The 7,717-nt window shown below is 40.2% G+C and overlaps 1 non-coding gene across 1 annotated transcript; it reads left to right on the forward strand.

The window, feature by feature from the left end:
* Positions 1-7,428: 7,428 nt before the first annotated feature.
* Positions 7,429-7,501, forward strand: TRNAA-CGC (transfer RNA alanine (anticodon CGC)). The gene has a single exon. It is a non-coding gene; the product is annotated as a tRNA-Ala (tRNA).
* The last annotated feature ends 216 nt before the right edge of the window (positions 7,502-7,717 follow it).

Genomic DNA, 7,717 nt, shown 5'->3' on the forward strand with positions numbered 1-7,717 from the left:
TTTCCATGCAGATGGCATCAGTGACGCACCCTGCCCCGCCCAGAGGGCTGCCCAGTTAAGGTGGACCTGGGCTGGGGCAGTGCTCTGCTGTCCTGGGAGGGGTGGGTCTCTGTGTCTGTGCCTGGGCTTGGGGGTTTGTCAGGAGGCCCCCCGCTGGAGGTGTCAGGAGACAACACAGTCGACAGCAGCTCCAGGAGCTCAGGCCCCCCACCAAGCTCCTGCCCCTTCTCTTTTTCCGTAGGTTCTAGTGGCAAATGGCAGTGTTTCTCAATACTGTTCGGGCATCCCAGCCAACTGGCTTCTGCCTAACAGACCTCACACCCCCAAGCTCGTCCCCCACGCCCCGTGTCCCTCCTCTGAGCTCGGGTCCAGCCTCAGGGGGCTCCGGCAGGGAAGAGTTACCCACAGGAAGATGTTCTCTGTAGTTTCAGCAACATGATGCGGCCCTGATGAAATTACCAGAAACCTGAGGAGACCATTCCACTGTGAGCTAACAGGAGAGGAGGGGGCTGGTCTCCCTGAGGAGGGCGTGCAGGGGTCAGGGGCATCTGTCCGCCCCAGCACAGGGATGGGCTGCTGAGGAAGTTGTGCCCTCCCGTCACCACATGCGTGACGTGGAGGCTAACACTGTTCCCCTCCCAGGGTCCACAGCAGAGCCCGAGCGGCCAAGGCTGAGCCTCCCACACCCTCGTCCAGCAGCCCCTGGACCTTCTTACCCCGAGTTCAGCAGAGATATCGAGAGTGAAAAATGAACGAAATAAAGAAAATCCAAAAGTTGTTTTTCCCTCCTCATTGGCCTGGCCTCTTGGGCCTCCCCCTGTGCCCTCTGGAAAGTCTTGACTGCCAGGTGCCACTCACACCGGTGGGGAACCCGGCCGGCTCCCATTGCCGTCACTGGGCCCTTCGGAAAGCCTGGGAGTCATCCTGGGTGTCTCATCTCAGTTCTCGGCCTTCCCTCATCCAAACTCCTCCTCGCCAGGACTCGGGCCCCTCCAGGCCTGTGTGCAGATGCTTCTGGGGGTGCATACGCCTGGCCTCCTCTCAGTGCTTGGTTTCCCAGGGACAAGCCCTGTCTCCTGCATCTTCTTCTCACTTAATCTGAGGAGTAAGTCAGTCTTGGGACAGATGCCAGATAGGGCCCAGACATGAAAAAGAGCCTGGAGTTCCTGGGACAGAGGCAGGCCCCCCACAACACATGCTTGTTTCTTCTTCTGGGACACAGGTGCTCCCTGACGCAGGCAGCAGGCTGGCCAAGGCACACCCCTGGCTCCCAGCCTGGGCTCTGCTTATCCTCAGGTATCTCACCTACCTGCTCCTCCCAACACCCCCTGCCCAGTGTATCAGATGGCAGTAAAGGATGGAAGGGGCCCTGCCTTAAGGTGGACCTCAAGCTGGAGGCCAGCTTTCTGGACACTGCCCTGATTCTGTCCCTGTCCCAGGCTCTGCCTCCTGGTTAAGTTTGGGATCCAAAGACCTTGAGAGGATGGAGATGCACCTCCCCATTGGCCATGTGTCTCCCTGCAGCATCACCTGTCTGAGTGCCAGGCTGCTGTCAGAGAGCAGAAGTGTCCACTTGAGATAGCTTAGGACATCCTGGTGGGGAGATCACCCTAACCAACTTCACAAGGTGCAAGGACCGTGATGGGTCCTAGAGACACACAGGTGACCAAGGAAGGGTCTAGTCCCCTTCTCTACGGAGAGAAAACACCTTACCTTGTCAAAACCCAGACTGAGGGCAACCTCAGCCCCGCATGGAGAAACTCACTACTGGGAAGGTGACTAGAGACATGTTACCTCCTGAAATAGTGGGACTTCTGCCGTCTTAACTTTCCAGAGAGAGTAAAAATGTGGCACTGACGGAAAGGTGACAGAACTTCAGAAGCACACAGGATCACCCACGGAAACTGTGAGACATAAGTAATTGTCCTGGTTATGCTATGATGGCATAAATATCACAAATTCCCATCGAGGTAAAAATTAAAATCAAGAAAGTGGGTCCTGGGAACGTCCAAACTTTAGTGGCCTCCTTAGAGCTCCTTTTCCGATTGCCTGCTGAGGCAGGAATCCTGTTCCAGTCTATACAAGGAAGAGAGAGGGACCTGTGCCTATGTACCTGAAGATACTGTTTCCTCAGAGACAACACAAGCAGAGCAGGAGTGGAGGCAGTCACCTGCCTGCCAGCAGCCAACACCAATGGACACTGGGGGCCTGGGAGGTGGGGAAATCCATCCACATATGAGCTGGTCCACTGCAGCACCCACAAGAAAAAGAACCCCCACTGCCTGGTCACTGAACCCCAACAAAGCTGGGCGGTACCCTGGCCCCCACTGTGCCCTTCCTGAAACATATACTGGAGGAAAAGCCTAGTGAAATGAAGACGTAATTCCACGTGGAGTGCTAAATACAAGTGAACAGCTGATATAAATAAGACAGTAGACAGCAGCAAACCCCGCCTAATGTAGAGTTTCTCTATTGGAATTTTTTAAAGGTAGGAAATACATAATCAGAAATGATATAAAACAAGGACTATAATATATAATCATATTTATGCTAAAAGCATATATTATTTTTATATATATGTTAACAAATCTAGAATAATGTTTAAGGCTTAAAAAATATAAATCTCAGATTTAATAATTACATCCAACAGGGAATACCGCTTAAGGAATCTGGCTGATGTGGGAAAAGGCTTATGCAAAAACGTTTTTAAAAAGGACAATGCAATATGATTTATAATGGAAAAAAATTAGAACATGTAAGCATTCAACAATATGGGAATGATTAGGAAAACATGCTCATGACTTTAAAGTGTGGTATTGAAAATGAATTTAAATAGTTATTAATAATATGGCTGAAAAGCTCAATACAACTATTAACAGGGAGTCTTAGAAGAGGCAAAAAATAAAATATTTAAATAATGACAAAGTATAAAAAGGGAGAGAGAAGAAAGAGAGAAAGTATAATGAAGAGTCACCTCTATTCCAAGAAGAATAGTCACTGCCTAAATCTTGAGACCAGTTACTAAATTCAGTTCAAATGTAAGTTTAAATTTTTTTAGTTCTAAGTTGCTGCCACTATTTACAACATTCGGGGATTAGAAAACCTAATGTTGTAAAGATGACAACTGATGAATTACAATTCAGAGATTCAAAAGACTCAATGCATCTCAAGCAGAAATAAAAGGAAATGAATACCAAGACACAAAACAAGTGAAACACAGAAATCACAAAAGACAGAAAATCAAAGCAACCACAGAAAAAGGCAGGTTACCTAAAAGGAATGACAGCCTTACAGCTGACTTCTCAATGACAGAAAAATGGAGGCCAGAAGATGATGCAACGAAACTTTCGATGTGCTGAAAGACAATAATTACCAACCTAAAATTCTATACTTAAAAGAAATATCTTTCAAAAATGAGGCAACATAAAAACATTTTCAGACAAACACTAAGAATCTTCACTAAAGGAAATTCTAAACTATGTATTTCAGCATAAAGAAAATCATACCAGATGAAAGGATTAAGACTGATGTAACGACAGATGGGCAACCACAGCAGTGAGAATGGTAAGAAAGTGAGTGAATCTAAACAAACATTGACTCTACAAATCATGTAGAATTAAAAATATATATAATCAATGAAACCAAAGTTGTTTCTTTGCAAAGATCAACAAAATTAACAAACTTTTAGCTAGACTGACCAAGAAAAAAACGGAAAAGACAAAAATGCAGTTGACACTCAAACAACACGGGGGTTAGGGGAACTCACCTCTGTGCAATCAAAATTCCACACGTAATTTTGACTCCCCCAAAACAGAAGACAACTACTGATAGCCTACTATTCACCGGAAGCCTTACCAATAAGACAAAGTCAATGAACACATCTTTTATGCTATATATTATATACTGTATTCTTACAATAAAGTATCTACAGAAAATATTATACAGAAAACCCTAAGGAAGACAAAATACATCCAGAATTCTGTACTGTATCAATATCATTAGTTTATCATGAGTTGTGTCATCATCTGCTTACAAGATGAGTCGTTTCTGTCAGTACTTACATCAGTATTGTGTTAGACGATACAAAACACTGTCGGTGTTACACATATTACTAAAGCTAGACATGACGAATGAGAAGATAATATGAAAATAAATTCACACTTACTTACGGGTGTAACAGTTCATGCACTGATGATGAAGCAGCAGTCATACAACCGCTTCATGGCCATCTAGTGTCATCGACACCACTGCTCACGGCAGCCCAGTCTGTACACTGATGAACGAGTCGTTATAAAACCTCTAAGGCTTGCAACATCAGTCATGTTCATAACGCAGCACTGGGAATCTTGTTACAGGCTTGAAAGCCACTTACCTGTGAGGTCAGGCTGACAAACAATTTCTCCCAATACGAGAGAGAGAGAGGAATACTATATGGTAATGTAATTCTTTAAAAGCAAAGTTATAAAACAGTAAGAAAAGTAACATTACTAATTTTATGTAGAATATCACTCTCCCTATACCTATTTACAGATAGACAAATATCTACATATATTTTATGCATTCATGACATAATTTTTTCTTATTTTTTTATATTTCTAGGCTATGTAGTTCATCTGTGAGTTTTTAAATAGTGTCATAAATCTCCAAAATTTTTTCCAAAATATTTATTGGAAAAAATCTGCTTATAAATGGACCTGTGCAGTACACATCTATGTTGTTCAAGGGTCACCTGTATCTAAAACCAGAAACAAAAATGGGAACATTACTCTTGATTTTACAGGAAAAGGAAAAGGATTATAAGAAAATACTATGAACAATTATATACCAACAAATTAGATGACATAGATGAAATGGACAAATTCCTGGAAACACACAAACTACCAAAACAGACACGGAAGAAATAAAAAATCTCAACAGATCTTATAACAAGTAAAGAGCTTGAATTAGTAATTTAAAACTTCCCAGCAAGCCCATAAGTCAAAGATGGTATCAAAAGAAAAATGAGAAGTTACTTTGGACTGAATGAAACATTCTGCAACACGTATTTCAAAACATATCAAATTACACTTTAAATATGTGCAGTTTGTTGTATGTCAAATAATTATATCAAATTATTTTTAAGATGTATGAATTAATCAGAATGTAAGACTATAACTCACTTCCCACTGCTATAATGTCCATAGCTCAAAGAATCTCAGATTTCAAAGAACTGCAATCTGTTAGTAGGAAAGTTAAATTTCAGAACTGATTCACACAGTTTACTATGTTTGAATCATGCTTTGAGTTTGAAATACAAAGCTTAGGATATGTTTAAATTATAAACTGTACGCAACATAAGATCAGCCAGGTTCTAGAGGAACTAAGATAAAAGTAAACTAGGCCCACCAAGAAGCCAGTGTTCCTGGACTTTTAGAAAAGAGCATGTGAATTCTATAAATATCCTAAAATGTCTTTTATATGGTCTAGCTCTGATCAATGTTTGAGTTTATCTGGCTCTATGAAAGTGGATTCTCTTTTCAGAATTTCTTATCAAAGGCGAAAGGCACTTGAAATGTAAATCCTAGAATAAATAAAACAATGCCCCAGATAAATACAAAAAAAAAAAAAACAAGAAACCTCCCAACAAAGAAAATTCCTGGGCCAGATAACTTCACTGGTGAATTTTACCAAACATTTAAAGTATTAAAACCAATTTTTCTGAAACTCTTCCAAAAAATTTACAAGGTGGGAACACTTCCTAATTCATTTTGTGAGGCCAGCATTACCCCCCTTGATATCAAAGCCAGGTGAAAATATCACAAGAAAAGAAAATTATAAACCAATATCCCTTAAGAATACAGATGCAAAAATCAACAAAATACTAGCAAACTAAATCCAACAGCGTATTAAAAGGACTATATATACCATGACCAGATGGGATTTATCCCAGGAATGCAAAAATGCTTCAACATAAGAAAAATCAATCAATGTAATACATTGATTAGAATACATTCATTATTAGACAGTGTTCATGTACTAGAGTACATTAACAGAACAAAGAGGGGAAGCACATGATCATCTCAAACAACAGAGAAAGACAACTACAAAATCCAATACCCTTTCCTGATTTAAAAAACAACAAAAACAACAACAACAACACTCAGCAAACTAGAAATCAAGGGGAACCACTTCAACACCATAAAGGGCATTTAAGGAAAACTTGTGGCTAACATAATGGTGAAAGATTGAAAATGTTCATTCCTCGTAAATCAAGAATAAGGAAAGAATGTCCATGTTCACTGCTGTTACTCGACATTGTACTGGAGGTTCTAACCAGAGCTATTAGTGAGGAAAAAGAAATAAAAAGGCATACAAATACTAAAGGAAGAGGTAAAACTAACTCTATTTACAGATGACATGATCTTATACATAGATTATCCCAAGGAATCAATAAGAAAGCAGTTAGAGTTAATAAATTCAGCAAAATTACAAAATACAAGATCAACATATAAAAATCAGTTGTTTGTATACACCAGCAATGAACAATCTAAAAAGAAAACTAAGAAAGTAATTCCACTTAACAATATTATTTAAAAGAATTAAATACTTGGGAATACATCAAATCAAGGACATAAAAGGCTTGTATGCTGAAAACTATAAAACACTGCTGAAAGAAACTAAAGGCATAAATAAATGGAAAGACATCCCATATTCGTGGATTGGAAGACAATATCATTAAGATGTTAATTCTATTCAAAGCAATCTTCAGACTTAAGCAAGTTCTATCAAAATGGACATTTTTGTAGAAATGGCAAAGCCAATCCTGAAGTTCATATGGAATTGCAAGGGGCCCTGAATAGCCAAAACAGTGTTGAAAAGGAACAAAATGGGAGGAGTCACACTTCCCAAGTTCAAAACTTACTAGTAGTTCAAAACAGTGTGGTACTGGCATAAGGATGGACATAAAAACCAACGGAATATTACTGAAAGAAGTAAACCCATACATCTATGGCAAAAACTGATTTTCAACAAGGGTGCCAAGACCATTCAATGGAGAAAGAATAGCATCACCAATAAATGGTGCCAGGACAACTAGATATCAACATGCAAAAGAATGAAGTTGGACCCGTACCTCACACTGTACATAAAAATGAAATCAATATGGATCAGCAACCTAAATATGAAACCTAAAGCCATGAAACTCTTAGAAGAAAACACAGGGGTAAACCTTCACGACCCGTATTCTTGGCAGTGGATCCTTAGATATGACATCAACAAAAATGAGCAATAAAAGAAAAAATAGAAATTAGACCAACTAAATGTAAAATTTTGTGCATCAAAGGACATTATTTTAAAAAGTAACAAAACAACTTGCAGAACAGGAGAAAGTATTTTCAAATTGTGTTTCTGATAAGGGTCTAACATCCAAAATGTATAAAGAGTGGGGGGGGGGGTCCTAGCTCAGTGGCAGAGCACATGCTTCGCATGCATGAGGTCCTGGGTTCAATCCCCAGTACCTCCATTAAAATAAATAAGTAAATAAATAAACCTGATTACCTCCCTCCCAAACAAAAAATAAATAAATAAAATATTTTTAAATGTATAAAGAACTCTTCCAACTCAAAAACAAACAAACAAAAAGACAAACAACCCCCCCCCTTTTTTAATGGGCAAAGGACCTGAATGGACATTTCTCCAGAGAAGAAATGCAAATGACCAGCACTCATGTGAAAAGATG

This window comes from Camelus dromedarius, chromosome 11, assembly GCF_036321535.1.
Source record: "Camelus dromedarius isolate mCamDro1 chromosome 11, mCamDro1.pat, whole genome shotgun sequence".
NCBI classification, from domain to species: domain Eukaryota; kingdom Metazoa; phylum Chordata; class Mammalia; order Artiodactyla; family Camelidae; genus Camelus; species Camelus dromedarius.